General features: G+C 56.2%; 1 long non-coding RNA gene across 1 annotated transcript; it reads left to right on the top strand.

The window, feature by feature from the left end:
- The first annotated feature begins 7,789 nt into the window (after positions 1-7,789).
- Positions 7,790-11,473, top strand: LOC117080975. Its single transcript, XR_004436031.1, has 3 exons — positions 7,790-7,990; positions 8,375-8,540; positions 11,383-11,473. It is a non-coding gene; the product is annotated as an uncharacterized LOC117080975 (long non-coding RNA).
- Positions 11,474-15,053: the final 3,580 nt, after the last annotated feature.

Genomic DNA, 15,053 nt, shown 5'->3' with positions numbered 1-15,053 from the left:
TCCCCTCCTTTCTCTTACAGGGACACCAGACATTGGATCAGGGCCCACCCTACTCCAGTATAACCTCATCTTAACTTGATTACATCTGCAAAGACCCAGTGTCCAAATAAGGTCACATTCAGAGTTTCCAGGTGGACAGGAATGAGGGGATCCTATTCAACCCACACCTGTGCTAATGCTGATGCTGACTGATGCTGCCTTGACTCCAAAAGTCCCAGGGACAGTTTACAGAAGGCACAGGGAGACCATGCATGGAGTTACCCTAGAGCAGGTGATCCCATCCTGGGCCATCACCCATGGGCAGAACAAGATGAAACCCAGGATCTCATAAGACCCAGGATGAGGAAAGGATTCAGGATCAGAATAGGACTCAGGATCAGGGCAGGCTCAGGACAGAACTCAGAAACAGGGCAGGACCCAGGATCAAGACAGGACCCAGGATCAAAATAGGACTCAGGATCAGAATAGGACTCAGGATCAGAACAGGACTCAGGATCAGAACAGGACTCAGGATCAGAACAGGACTCAGCATCAGAGCAGGTCTCAGGATCAGATCAGGGTAGGATCCAGGATCAAGACAGGACCCAGGATCAGGACAGGACTCAGGATCAGGGCAGGTCTCAGGATCAGGGCAGGACTCAGGATCGGGGCAGGACCCAGGATCAGGCAGGACCCAGGATCAGGACAGAACCCAGGATCAGGCAGGACCCAGGATCAGGGCATGTCTCAGGATCAGGACAGGACTCAGGGCAGGATCAGGTCAGGACCCAAGATCAAGACAGGACTCAGGATCAGGACAGGACTCAGGATCAGGATAGATCTCAGGATACCTGGGATCCTGCTGTCTTGATTGGAAAGTGGGGGCCTGAGTGCAGACTCAGGAATCGTGATCCTGCAGAGTCATTTCCCTGGGACTGGACAACTCCAGGCTCAGTGGTTTAGGGCTTAGAGATGCTGTCGGTCAGCACCCTGTGAGGCACTGAGGGCATACTCCAATGGACCAGCAGAGTTAGAGAAACAAAGGAAACACCATGTGGCAGCTCAGGAGCCCCTCACCTTTGGGCTTCGCTGACAGAGGAGGACACAGGGATGGAAACTCTGAGAAAGTCACAGCTGTGGGAGGGTCCCAGTGCCCCACTCCACACACAGGACGATGGCCACCCACAGACCACAGGGCCTGTGGCTTATATGCCCAGTCAGGTGACAATGCCATTCAGAAACTAGATCTCACGAGGTGCCCGGCTGCTGAGTCTCAGGCCAGGTCTGCAGTGAGTGTGGTGCCCCAGGCCTGGAACACTCTGGTGCCATCAGGACCCAGTGCTGGGTGCACCCAGGAGCTGTGGGTCTGAAACAGTGGTCAGAGGTCACCAACATGTGGAGGAAGCACCTGCAGTGTGGAAGACAGAATCCCCAGGTGCCAGGCTTGGCGGGAGGCTTTGCAAGACTGAGCAGGTGGGGAGGAAGGGCAGTGAGCCCGGCTGCCGGAGGAGAGACGTGTCCTTGGAGGTGGGTCTCCAGGGCAGGGCAGGGCAGAGCATCGACCTGGAGGTGTTTTGTGCACATGCTGGATACCTGGCAACCATGGCTGCGTGGGCTTAGGACCGGCTCCCGAATTTTCAGGGCCCAAAGCAATGTCACAACGCAGGCCTCTTGTCCAAGCGTGGCAAAGGAATTCAAGACCATCAGAGCCTCATGCTGAGCAGGGTCCTTCTCACTTGTGTGGTTGCTGCATCTACAACCCCCATTGCCATCCCCTGAGCCCGGATGTTCTCAGGAATCAGTGCATTCTTGTGAAACACGTGGTTTTATTTTGAGGAGCGTTTTCAATTCTGCAATGGGGGTGTGCACAGCCTTGCTCTACTGGTCACTGTCCTGCTTCAGCTCTGGGTCTGAACGTGGCTCCACGTGGCTCCAGGGTCACTCCATCCACACCCAGGGACACCCACCCGGGCCACTTCCAAATTCTACCCCGCCAAGTGCCTGGAGGACAATCGCCTGCGGACAGACCCGCCCGCCGCCCCACCAGTTGTGTGACATCAGGCAGTCCACAGCCTCCCTGGCCCTCAGCATCTTCATCTGTAAAATGAGAGGAGCACTGACCACTTTGCAGAGCGGCTTCGGAGGCCAGAGGTCATGACATGAAGTTGCCGGCCGCTGACCCACGGTTGTCGTTTTAGCTCTCGGCTTCCTGACCCTGGGCTCTCGGTCTCCCCCTTTAGTCTCTCTTCCTCCCCGCAGCGCAGCGCCTCCTCCTCCGGGCCCGTGCGGCCCAAGGCTGCGGGGAGCAGGGAGCGCGGCGGGAGGAGCGCAGCGGGCGGGACCGAGCCGCGAGCGGCGGAAGCGCAGATGAGCGGTCCTTGAGCGCCCCCTGGGGGCCGCGAGCTCCGAGCCTGTGGCCGAGGGCGGGGAGGCGCCTCCTGGGCTCTGCAGAGGTCAGAGGCAGGGACTTGGGGGCTCCTAGGGGCCCTGACACAGGCTGGCACGGAGGAGGCATCGCCCGGCCCCCCTCGGGGCTGTAGCTCAGAGCAGCCCTGGTGCCATGACCACCCCCAACCCCTGGCCCAAGTGAGCAGAGTCCTGGGCGTGGGGAGACCTTCCCTTCTGCCCCGTTCCCCTGCGTGTTGACCTCACAGAGCAGGAAAGGGGCCAGCAGGAACGTGGGAGGGGGCGTGACAAGGGCAAGGCCCTGGGGTCGGCTCCCCTGCTCCTTGCCCTGTGCCAGCTGCCCTGGGCCTCCCTCTGTCTCCGCCACATCCTCCCTGGCCTGTCTGGACCATGGCCTCCATCCCCAGGCACTGGCCCCTGGTCCCCAGGCTCTGGGTGGTGGCAGCCCCTCGCTCAGGGCCACGGAGGGCGAAGGGAGAGCAGCTCCTGCCTCTGCTGCCCCTGGGTGGACTCCCTTTCCCTGTCCCCACGGTGGCAGCTCTGGTTTTCTCTGCACCTGAGTCCCTGTCCCCATCCCCCAGAAGCTTCCTGTGTCCGGGGAAGGGTCCTTCGTCCCTTGCGACTTTCTCCAAGTTACTATATATGCACTCCGAGCTTCCTTTTCTCACCTGTAGAACTGCAATGGGAATAACAGGCCCTGCGGCCTGGGCCTGGGCTGGCCGAGAAGCGCCACCTGGTGGCCGGAGACTCCCCGCGGGGCGGCCGGTCAGCGGAGAGCGAGGGATCCTCCCAAGAGCGCTCCCCTAGCCCTGGGGTCTGCGGCTCTCCGGGGGCCATGTCCCCAGGGACAGAACCCCAGACTCAACGTGTGCATTCCTTCCAATCACAATGACTTTGATGCTTTTGAAAAAACAAAAATTAAATTAAAAATTAAAAGTTAAACAACACATTCTTTAAGTTTTGTTCTGTGGGCTTCTCTTTCTGGGCAAGTGCCTAGCCCGCCCGTGCACACCATCAGAGAAACGCAACCAGACCCCAGCCTCGGCTCAGTCGGGGCCTCCAGGGAAGATGCCTGAAACCAAGCCCTCGTTTCTAGTTGATAAAGCACGGCTTCTATGTCATGGCATGCACCGATGCTGGTTTGAGAACGGCTCCCACCCTTCCCTCTCTTGGTAGAAGGCAGTGAGTAGCTGTGGCCCTCTGAGAACAGGACAGGGGCTCACACCTCTGAGCCATCTCCTTCCTGCTCCTCAGCACTGGAGAGTGAAAGGGAGTGTGTGGGAAAGTTGAAAGCTGCATGCTTAGGGCTGGCTTGGTCAGGGGCACCCAAGGGAGGAGGGACACTTGAGAGCTAGGCTCTCAGGACCTGGGTGTCTGTGGCTTCCTGGGGATGCAGGGATGGATGGAGTTGTGCCTGGCCAAAATCTCACCCTGCACTGTCACTCCAGCCCCTGCCCCTCCCCGGGGTGAGAGGCGGCTTTGGCTTCTCACCTGCTCACAGGGCCTTGCCTGCCTGGGGCCTAGCAGGTGCTTCAGCTTAGCTCCATGAGCAGTTTCCCTCCACCTTCACCTGAACACACAGGTGCACCCCGAATCTGCTTCCACGCCCCCTCCTCCAGCAGCTGAGGGTCGAGGAACAGAATCAGACAGTTTTCCATGCATTTGATGACCTCTGAGGAAGTCCCCTTAGAAGACTGTGGCAGTGCCCTGGGATGGGAGGGGATGTTCCAAATGAGGTGAACCTGGGGAGGTGGCCTGAGCCTCTGGGCCTCAGCCTGTCTTTTCTGGCACGCAGCATAGAATATTTCCTTTTCTCCTGGGCCACTGGGAGACTCTGCCACTGTGAAGGCAAAACGCCTGGCACCAAGTGGGTCTTCTGTGACCGTGGCTCTCGCCATAGGCTTACAGCTGCGGCCGCTGCTTCCTGGGCCTCTGTCCCTCTGTGAAGGTCTCATTCAGACAGTGTCTTCTGTCTGGGTCAGGGTCTGGCCACACTGTCCCTGAGCTCTTCTTCTAAGCACCCCAGCAGGGGGCAGAAGTGAACCCACAGAAACCCCCATCCACTCTGGACATTGAGGCTGCCCCTGGGAGCTGGCAGATCCTGAACTCTGTAAGGCCTGTCCTAGGCGTGGAGCTGGCTGGTAGCTCGAGGACATCAAGCCCTCCGGATCCCACCTACACAGGAGTTCCCTGGAAACGCCCATCCCTCCCACTCTGCACCCCAACCTGACCTCCTGAGGCAGTGGCAGCAGGGGCTCTGGGGGTTCAACCCCAGCAGTGAGATGGGCCATGGGGCTCAGGGGCCCTGGGTCGTGTGGGGCTCAGGCCTCAGGACAGATACCCTGGCCCTGGCCTTGGCAACAGCGCCCCTCTTGTTCCCTGCGGCATTGCTCTGCTGCTTGTCTCCTCTTCGCAGCCACCATTTATGTAGTGCCGACTGTGTGCAGAGTCTGGGAAGGTGACACAGAGAAGAATAAGAAGAGGGAGCGGTCCTGCCCCAGGGGCGCAGAGCCGGCTGTGAGGGGCTGCAAAGCATGAGGAGGGGTCCGTGCCTGGTCCAGGGGCCTGTGCCTGTGCTCGGGGGATGTGCTGGACAGGGCACGTGGAACGGTGCCAGAGCTGACTTTTTTCTGGGAATGGGAAGAGTTTGTTATTTAGCTTGTTCCTTTCATCTATTTGCATTGCAGAAGTAATCCTTAAATCCAGCCCTTATCTAATCACTAGAAGAGTTACAGAGACAACCAGAGTGCTCTTTGATCCTTCCCCACATCCCAGTCATCTGGGAGCACCCAGGCAGTCACATGGGAAGGGCTGGGACCAGATCTGAGGGTCCAGCAGGGTGTGTTCCAGGGCAGAGCCCTTGCCAGGGGTGAGCAGTGTCCGGGGAGGGAAGGGCGCCAGGGACAGAGCACAGCTGGGCCCTGAGAAGCCTGGGGTCCTCCAGAGGGTTGGGGAGGCCGAGGTGGGCAACATGTAGCTGGCTGACTTCTGAGCAGCCCAGCAACTACCAGGCCCACCCACCCTCAGCCGCTGCCAGGAAAACCCGCCCAGGCCCGGCTCAGAGCCACTGTGGAAGTGGGGACTCCACCAAACCTGAGCCCCCAAAGGTGTTTCTCCAGGATCCCCTGCCAGCCCCACCTCCCACAGCCTGAGCACAGACCCCCGGATACCCTACAGGACCATCCGCTCCCTCACAGCCGCACCACACTCCCCACAGCCCCGCCGCACTCCCCACAGCCCTGTCCCACTCCCCACAGCCTGTCCCACTCCCCACAGCCTGTCCCATTCCCCACAGCCCTGCCCCACTCCCCACAGCCCTGTCCCACTCCCCACAGCCCTGTCCCACTCCCCACAACCCTGACCCACTCCCCACAGCCCATGGCATCTGGCTGTATATGGAAGTGAGGAAGATACTGTTCCCCCCATAGAACGTTGCTCCCAGTCAGGGCTCAACCCCTGTGGGGCAGGGTTCAGAGGCTCCTGGTTCAGAGACCAGGGCCCTTGTCACTTGCAGCGTGAACAGCAGGGTACTTTGCCCCTGAGTCCCACAGCAGGGTGGGGACCTTGTCATGGTGGGCCCAGGTGACAACACAGGGCCAGCGATTCTTCACCCGGCAGCAAACACGGCGGCAGACGGCAAACATTGCAGCCCTTGGCAAACAAAAAGCACGCAGCAAACAGTGTGGCCAGTACAGAGACCCTCCCCTCCCCGGGGACCAGGCAGTGCAAGGTCATCCCCCGGGATGGCCTGCACCCACCGGGCTGCCTGTGTGACCAGCCACAGAACTCACTCAGCATTGGCACCCACAGCCGGGACAGGCAGGGTGCTGGGCCCGTGGTTTCCTGCATCTGCCGACACCACCCAAGGCTGCCAGGCCATAACATGAAGTCAGCTGTGCCAGGAAATCCTGAGCCTCGCCCACACCTGACCCCGGGCCGTCCCTGCTTGCCAAGGGCTTGTGGGACCTCGCAGGCCTGCAGGCAGGGGGTGGGCGCTGGGTTGGGGTCCGAGTGTGCCCCTGCTCCCTGCCCTAGGGCATAGCTGGCAGGTGGGGACAGGGAAAAAGGAAGGAGCGGGATTCCCGCCTGGCTGTGGCTGTCTCACCCCACGGCATCCAGGCTCCAACTCACTTGACCACTCTGCGGGTTCATTTGCATTCTTAAAACCTTCATCTAAAGACCTTTGCTTCCTGTAACCCAGGCCTGGGTTTTCCAAAAGTCGTGGGGACCTGGCCCGGCACGTGCTGCTCAGTGCAGGGACCTCACAGCCTGTTCTATGGGAGCCGGACAGGAAAGGCTCCACGGGCAAACGCACTCTCCGTGACAATCCGGAGGTTTCTTCTCCAGCCACAAGAAGGAGCTGGGGAGCTCCTGAGGCCAGGAAGAGAACAGTCCTAATCCCGTCCTTTCCCTCCTCAGCAGTGACCCCACGGTCTGCTGTCCTGCCCCAACCCACACTTCAAAGAAGGAAGGACACCTGCCTGCCCCTGCTGCCTCACACCCCGAAGCATGGTGAGCCTGGGGGACCCTCAGCACAGTCCTTTTGTAATGAAGAAAAATAAGCTATTGTAAAATAGCAGCAAACAAGCTAATGACCAAACAAATCCAAGCTGGAAAACACCTGTTCAATACGATGACACAATACGCTCTCCTCAAAACCCAGGAAGCTGTAAAATTAAGAAGACACCAAACCTCACAAAACAGGGGCAAACTACAATGACAACCGCATGTGTGAAAAATGGTCAATGGTAGAATTGAAAGAAATGCAAGGGAAATAAAAGATAAGAGGCCTTTTCCCAGCAACGTGGCCACGCCACAGCAGCCTCGCAGTCAGCCTGGCGGGACGAGAATGCTGGGCAGTGCTGGTTTGCAGGGAGCAGTCCACTTTTCTGGAAGCAGCCCAGCAAAGTGCCCCAAGAGCCATAAATTATTCCTGTGTTTGCAGCCACAGCCCAGAATGCAGGTCTAGCCACAGAAGCGCTGGAGAGCGGAGGCTGAGAGTGGCGCTGGTTGAAGAGTTCTCACAGGAAACACAAGGCACAGCCTCCACGTGGCTCGAGGCCGTGAGAACCCTTGACTCAAACCATTGAACATGGTGAGGAAGACGCGGGTCAGCCGCCCTGGCTGCATGATGCTGATGCTGTCAGGAAAGCGTCGGTGCCTATGTGGGAAAATAGGGGAATGAGAAACAAACCAAATCACGGTGGCTCTCGGCTCTGCTGGGCCGGAGGCCGTGGCTCATCTTTTCACCATGAACATGGGTCATTTTCATTTTAAATGTTTCTAAGGAGACCATACAGAAGCAAAAATTCTGAATAACCCTGTCTTCGTGTCTTCCATAAGGCAGACTTTTCATTTCTGTCACCTTTCTGGAAGGGCTGGATACAGAGTCTGCGGCCTGCGATGGAGGCGCCACCATCTCACCAGGAGTCCACAGCCGTCAGTCTCTGTGCTCCCTGAACCTAAGGTGAAGAACCCACGCCTTGTGGTAGACGAGGGCTGCTGGGGCACCTGCCATCTCATCTGCATCCTGGAAGGCAGGAAGGAGCACAGAGGAAAACACAAGCCTGCTCTGGCCAGCTCAGTGTGCACCTTCCAGAAACAGGTAAACAGGAAATTACCCTGTGAAGCCGCCATTCCATTCCTAGGTCTATCCCCAAAAGAAATCAAAGCAGAGACTCCAACACTTGCACAGCCCTTGCCATGGCCCGGATGTAGTTAGTGCCTCTGTTCCCAGCAAAGCTCTTGTTGAAACGGGACCCCCAGGGTGGCAGCGCAGGGAGATGGGGCCTGAGGGGAGGGAGACGTGCGGGGCGTGGGAGTGACTCCCTGGGGAGTGCCTGGTGCTGGGAGTGATTCTCCTCTTGTGATACGGGGTGAGTTCCCATGGGAATGGATTTGTTCCCATGAGTGGGGCTTGTTCTGAAGCCAACACATCCCTGAGCTTTATCTCTCTTCCCGTGTCTGCTTCCCCTTTGACCTCCTCCAGCAGAAGCAGAAAGGCCATATGCCATTGAACTTCTCAGCTGACAGAACCGTGAGCTTTATGAATTACCCCATCTCAGAGGTTGTTTTATGGCCACACAGAATGAACTCAGACCCCCATGCTCATAGCCGTGCAGTCACAATGGCCCAAAGGTGGAAACAGCCAGCAGGTGAGGGGCTGTGAAACGGGGCAGACACACACATCGGGGTCTTACCGAGCCTGGAAAAGGAGTGTACACAAGCAGCAACACACCAACCTTCACACCCTCGTGCCCAGTGAAGCCAGCCACTCACAATAGGACCAATGCGGTGACCCCACAGAGGGAAGGCCCCCAGAGGAGTCAGAGTCAAGAGAAGGATGACCGAATGGTGGTCAGCAGGGCCTGGAAGAGGGGCCGATGGGAGTGAGTGATGAGTCAGGACGGAGCTCCAGTTTTGCCAGATGAAAAGGTGCTGGAGCTACATGGTGGTGACAGCGGCACAGCCATGGGCATGTTCTCACTGCCACGGAACTGTGCACTTCCCACGGCGACGATGGGAAATCTCATGTACCCGCATTTGACTACAGAGAGGAAGGAAGGAAGGGAGGGGGGGAGGGAGGAGGGAGGGAAGGAGGGAGGAGGAAGGGAGGGAGGGAGGGAGGGAACAGAGAAGGAAGGAAGGAAGGGATGAAGGAAGGAAAGGAGGGAGGAAGGGAGGGAAGGAAGTAGGAAGGAAGCGAGGGAAGAAGGAAGGGCGAAAAGGATAGAGGGAGGAAGGAGGGAAGGAGGGAGAGAGGGAGGGAGCAGAGAAGGAAGGGAGGGAGGGAGGAGAGAAGCAAGTAAAGAAGAAAGGAAGGAATGGAGGGAGGGGGCAGGGAGGGAGCGGGGAGGGAGCAGGGGAGAGAGGGAAGAAGGAAAGAAGGAAGAAAGGAAGGAGGGAAGGAAGGAAGGAAAGAAGGAAAGAAGGAAGGAAGGAAGGAAGGAAGGAAAGAAGGAAGGACCAGCCCGTTAGGCTGACGGACAGACTACCCCCAGTCCTCCAATGCTGCCCACGGCAGGCATGAGGCGGTGGCTGACGGGGAGTGAGTCTGGAAGTGACCCTTGTCAGAGCAGCCTCCTTGGTCCTGTGGTTCAGGACCGGGTGAAAGTCACTGGTGGCCATTGGTGTCTCTGGCCGGGGTTCCTCAGAGGGGCCGGCGAGGGGACAGAGGATGGAGTGTGGAGGGTGGAGGGCTCCTTCTCCAGACCGGAGCAATGGGCTCGGGAGCCATTCTGTGCCTGTCTTTGCTACTGGACTGAGGAGCTGGACGGCACGTTGGGAGCAGTGGGAGCAGCTGAGGAGTTTGGTCCCGGAGGGAAGAGGCTGAACGTGCATGTCTGGAGTCACCATGGAGGGCAGAGCTAGAGGGAGCAGCAGGGGGTCCCAGGGAGCAGACGCCAGGGCTAGAATGAGAGGAACATCAAGGCTGATGCTTAGAGGCATCCAATACACGGGGCCTGCCTGATGGGCTGCTCTCAGGTGGGATTTGGGGGTGGGAGAGGGATCAGTGCCCAAAGGACCACGGGGCCTGTGGCCTGTATGCCCAGTCAGGTGACGACGCCATTCAGAAACCAGATCTCATGGGGTTGCCCGGATGCTGAGTCTCAGGCCAGATCTGCAGTGAGTGCGGCGCCCCAGGCCTGGAACACTCTGGTGCCATCGGGACCCAATGCTGGTGCACCCAGGGGCTCTGGGTCTGAAACGGAGGTCAGAGGTCATCGACATGTGGAGGAGGCCCCTGGAGTGTGGGAGACAGAAACTCCAGGTGTCAGGCTTGGCGGGAGGCTTTGCAGGACTGAGCAGGTGGGGAGGAAGGGCAGGGATTGTGGCGCCGGAGAAGAGAGGGCACTGGGGGTGGCTCGGCCTGACGAGGCTGCTTGAAGGAGACACCCTTGGAAACTGACAGGGCTGTAGGCACTCCTGGGAGCAGGAGGAGGGTGGCCTGTCCTGGGTAGACCAGGCTCTCTGGGCTGTGTTGCCCCAGCTCCCTGAGCCCAGAGGGAGGTGAGGGTAAGAAGGCCTGGACCAGGCAGGACGCAGTCCCCAGGGCCCCTGCTGGGAAGAGGTCAGAAGCTCCCACGGACCCAGAAGGCAACTGAGGACGGAGCCGCTCTCTGCCTCTCCAGGGAGGACCAAGGAGGCCATGGCAGCAAGGGGACAGGGCAGAGGGGAAGGCCGGCAGGTGGATGTTGGCAGCTGCAGATTCCCATCCAGTATCCTGGAGGAGGAAACCCAGGGCTGCGTCCTAGGAGGCCCAGGCAGCCTGGTCAGCCTGGAGGCTGAGAGCGGGCCCGGGAGATCTGGGAAGGACACCAGTATCTCCACAAAGAACAGCAAGGTCTCAGACCCCGGCAGCCGCAGCCTTGAGAGCCACCACAGCAGCCCACTGGTCTGGGGGGGTCAAAGGTGGAGGCTGTCAGAGGGGCAGTGCAGGGGCTGCTGGGGTGAGGTCCCCTGTAGTGGGAGCACCCATCCTGCTGTGACTCTGCCCTCCTGGACCCTCTGCCCTCCTGGACCCTCTGCCCTCCTGGACCCCCTGCCCTCCTGGACCCCCTGCCCTCCTGGACCCCTGTCTGTGGCCCCTGCTCCTCTCCTTCCCTGACACACGACTGGAGCCCCGATCTGTAGCTGGGGTCTGAGCACTTGGGGCCCTGTGGGCCTCTTGGCATCCGGGGACAATCACAGGTTCCCGTGCCCACGCCCAGCCTCTGCTTCCAGAACACACCACAGGGTCCCAGCATCCTGATGACGCCACTGTCCCCGCGATGGTTTTCAGGGATGGAGAAGGCTCCCTGTCCTCCGCGGGAACCCTGCAGCAGGGCTGACGGCCTGTGTACCCCACCCCTCGCCCAGGGGCCCCAGACCCTCCCCCATCTCCACCGCCAACCCGGGCCCAGGCTGCCCACCCGGGGCCAGGCCGTGAGCTGCTGTCCCCAGATGGGGCCGCCCCTGGCTGGCCTGGCTCACTCCGTGTCACAGATATTCCCACAGAGACCCCAGCGAGACCTGCAGAACATTACAGCAAAATGAAGGAGAGCCAGAGGAAGAGGCAGATGTGCTGGCCTGTAAACAGTCTGATTTCCAATGTAACCAGATTCAGGCCACGACATCAGGTAAACATCTGCATCGCAGCCCCGGGCCCCACCGCCCGGGAGGCCCCGGGGTCCACACGGCCGACTCTGGGACCCGTCACAGTGACCGCTGAGACATTTCGTAATTAGGCAGAATTGATCCTTGCATTCCTTCCCTAAATCCCACATCTCTGCAATTTCACTTCTTCTCAAAAATGAAAACATTTGGCAATTAGCTGATCCAAGTGAAAAAGGTAGAGAATGTGCTCTCAACTGGAAAATGCCAATTAAGGAAGCAGCTCTGACGTCCCACCCGCCCTGGCTAAGCTGGGAGCTTATCTTCCCGGAGAGGAATCTGCTGGGATAAGGGGCTTGGGAGACACCGAGGGCAGGGCTGCCTCCTCAGCTTCCTCTGAGAACGGATCAGCCACGGCCTCGCACCAGCGTGGCCTGGGTGCCGCACGAGGTGGCGGGGGGCGGCAGAGCTGGGCCTGGCTCTGGCACTGGGGTTTGGGGTGGTGGGACCCAGTGGGCCACCCTCTTGTGGGCAGCACTGTGGGCGGTGACACAGGCAGCGAGTGCTGGTGTCTGTCCCTCCAGCTGGCCGGACTCCCCACTCTGCTCCTGCAGCCCTGGACCTCAGGGCCCATTTGCGGTGCAAGGGGGCTCTTGCCGGTCTGCACTCCTAAATATTTATGCATTGAAAATGCCCATTTGTTTGTTTTCTTGTGTTCCATTTATTTGTTCTGTATGCTTTTACTTAATTTAAATAATTTTAAAATGTGAAATAATTAAGTAACCCCAGAAGCTCAAATTTTCTGTTCTCCACTCATGGAGTCCATGAATTCTGTCTCCTTCTTCCCGTGGTTTCTGTTTGCAACAATAACGGAATACCTGCATGTCTTAATTTTTTTTATTCAAAAGGTGGCATACGATGTATGTTCTCTTTATCAAGCTCCTGATTTCTTTTAAGGATTTTAGTTTGAAATCATTACAGATTTACAGGAAGTCTGAAAGCTAGTGCAGAGATTCCCATACACCCTTCAACCAGTTTTCCCAATGGCTTTGTCTCCCCTAACTGGAGTGTGTGTCTGAGCCAGGAAGCTGCCCTTGCTGCCATGTGTGTATCTGGATTTTTTATGCCATGTTGTAGGGTGTGGGAATTTGTGTACACACCACCAGGAACAGGACACAGAGCTGTCCCACTGCCATGGCCATCTCTGGGACTGCCCCATCCCAGAGACCCATTACCCGCATTCCCGTTCCTTCCTCCTCACACCCCCTGGCCTGTTTCCTATGGCTATAAATCCGTCATGTTGCAAGTGCGATGTAAATGGAATGCGTGGGACCCTTTCAGATGGGCTCTTCACTCAGGAACATGCCCTTGAGACCATCTAAGCTGTTTCCTGTGTCAATAGTTTTTTCCTTTTTACTGATAAGTAGCCTCCCTTGGTCGGAAAGGACCACTGTGTTTACCATTCACCTTCTGAAGCCTTTGACTATTACAAATAGAGCTGCCGTGAACAATCGCGTGTAGGTGTTTGTGTGACCATAAATCTTTCTTTCTCTGGGACAAATGCCCAGGAGGGTGACTGCTGGGTCAAATGGTCAGAATCTGTTTCATTTTTTTAAGAAACTGTCAAACTCTTTTCCACGGTGGATGCACCGTGTGACATTCCACACGCAGTGAATGTGGTCAAGTTTCTCTGAATCTCTGCCAGCGTTTGCTCTTGTCCTTGTATTTTGCGTTAGCTGTTCTAATAGGTATGGAGAGACACTGCGGTCCTAACGTGCGTTTCCCTGGGGCCACGCGTGTTGAAGGCCATGTCGTGCCGTCATCTGCCATCTCCACCTCCTCTCCACGATCCTTCTCTCATTGGATTATTTGGCTCTGTTTTGTTGAGTTTTGAGAGTTCTTCTTATATTCTAGATACAAGTCCTTTGTCAGACATGTGTTTTGCAAATATTTTCTCCCAGCCCACAGCTTCTCTTTTCATCCATCCTAACAGGACCTTTCACAGCATAAAAGTTTTTAATTTCAATGAGATCTAATTCATTGATTTTAAAAATATATGAATCATGCTTTTGATGTTATATCTAGGAAGTCCTTGCCAAGCCCCAGGCCCTGGACACTTTTTTCTATTCTAAAAGTGTTATTGTTTTTGATCCAGTTTGAGTTAATTTTATTTTTCTTTTCTTTTCTTTTTTTTTTTTTTGATACAGTGGTGTGGTCTTGGCTCACTGTGACCTCCAGCCGTCAGGGTTAAGCGATTCTCATGTCTCAGCCTCCCAAGTAGCTGGGATTACAGGTGCCTGCCACCATGCCTGGCTAATTTTTGTCTGTTTATTTATTTATGTATTTATTTATTTATTTTGAGACAAGCCTTTCTCTGTTGCCCAGGCTGGAGTGCAATGGCACAATCTTGGCTCACTGCAACCTCTGCCTCCTGGGTTCAAGCGATTCTCCTGCCTCAGCCTCCCAAGTAGCTGGGATTACAGGTGCCTGCCACCACGCCTGGCTGACTTTTGCATTTTTCGTAGAGACAGGGTTTCACCATGGTGGCCAGGCTGGTTTCGAACTCCTGACCTTGTGATCTGCCCGCCTCGGCCTTCCAAAGTGCTGGGATTACAGGCATGAGCCACCATGCCTGGCCCAATTTTTGTATTTTTAGTAAAGATGGGGTTTCACCATGTCAGCCAGGCTGATTTCAAACTCCTGACCTCAAGTGATCTGCCAGTCTCGGCCTCCCAAAGTGCAGGGTTTACAGGCATGAGCCACTGCGCCCAGCCCCAATTTGAGTTAATTTTCATATGAACATGTAGGTCTAGGGCCGGTTTTGAACCCATGAGTCTGCTCTAGCACAGCTTGTTGGGAAAGCGGCTCTTCCGGCTTTAACGGTTCTTGGTCCCTTGTGGGAGGCCAGGTGACCGTGATCCTGGGGGCCTGCATGCCCCTGTACCTGCACTCTCTCTCTTCCCTGGGGTGACACTCTCTTTTTTCATTTTCTATTTTTTTAATTATAATTAATTTTTTTTTTTTAATTTTAGAAATGAGATCTCACTATGTTGCCCAGGCAGGTCTAGAACTCTAACCTCAAGAGATCCTCCCTCCTCGGGCTCCCAAAGTGCTAGGATTACACGCGTGAGCTGCTGTGTCCCCCTCCACGGTGACACTCTGGGTTACAGTAGCTTTTGAGTAACTCTTAACATTGAGTGGCTTCCTCCTTTCTTCTTCTTTTATCATTTAGCTATTCTAGTTCCTTTGCCCCTTTGTATACATTTTAGAATCAATTTATCTAATAAAAAATATTTTTGATATTTTGGTATATTGATTAATATGTATTCCTGGTATTTTTGATAAAAAATCTATCTAGATCAATTTAGGAAAAACGAAATTAAAATATAAAAGCAATCAACGTCATTTACTACATTAGTATATTTATTGAGAAAATCTGTATAGATGACACCAAAACTATTCCCGAAAACTTAGCCCCTCTGTGAAGTTTAAAGTTTTTCTTTTTCTAAACATTATTCCATAAAAAGTGAGAGAATTAATATTCATACTTTTGGCCCATTTTTCTACTGAGCTGC

This window comes from Trachypithecus francoisi, unplaced genomic scaffold, assembly GCF_009764315.1.
Source record: "Trachypithecus francoisi isolate TF-2019V2 unplaced genomic scaffold, Tfra_2.0 Lachesis_group8, whole genome shotgun sequence".
NCBI classification, from domain to species: domain Eukaryota; kingdom Metazoa; phylum Chordata; class Mammalia; order Primates; family Cercopithecidae; genus Trachypithecus; species Trachypithecus francoisi.
The sequence above is the reverse complement of the archived record's forward strand: the minus strand, read 5'-3'. Positions and strand labels throughout refer to the sequence as shown.